Source organism: Hoplias malabaricus, unplaced genomic scaffold (genome assembly GCF_029633855.1).
Source record: "Hoplias malabaricus isolate fHopMal1 unplaced genomic scaffold, fHopMal1.hap1 scaffold_75, whole genome shotgun sequence".
In the NCBI taxonomy this organism is placed as follows: Eukaryota; Metazoa; Chordata; class Actinopteri; order Characiformes; family Erythrinidae; genus Hoplias; species Hoplias malabaricus.
In genome coordinates this window covers 38906-39403 of record NW_027101049.1, presented here as the reverse complement: position 1 = coordinate 39403, position 498 = coordinate 38906, and positions in this window count along the sequence as shown.

Sequence of the window (498 nt, the reverse complement as noted above, 5' to 3'; positions counted from 1 at the left end):
ACACACTCTATCAGATTTGGCTGTTCTCTCGTGGTTCAGAGCGAGTCGAGTAGGGACTAAACCGTGGCGTGTAAACCGTGGCGTGTAAACCTTGCAGAGCGCTGATCGTCCAGAGAGAGTCGTCACTCTACGCACGCAACGCAGACGACCAGCACCAACTTTCCATCTGTAAAATCTCCAGCTGCAGCAGAGATCACGTTTGTTTTTATCCGACTCACGACGGCAGCTCGTAAAATGACGCCGTGGTCTTTTGAAGAGGTTCAAACGCTCCTCGGATCGGTGGCCGACGAAAGAATCCAGCGAGAGCTGGACGCTGCAACAAGGAAGAAACAAACTCTACTGATCTGTCTGAACTGATGACGGAGCTGTGTTCAGTCCCAAACAACAACAACACGCCACTACACCATGAGTAAACACCGCTTAACGTTACCACCGCCGCTGTTGTGGTTTCCAAAGACCACTGTTCCTGTTAAAGATGGGGTTAGAGACGACACCGGG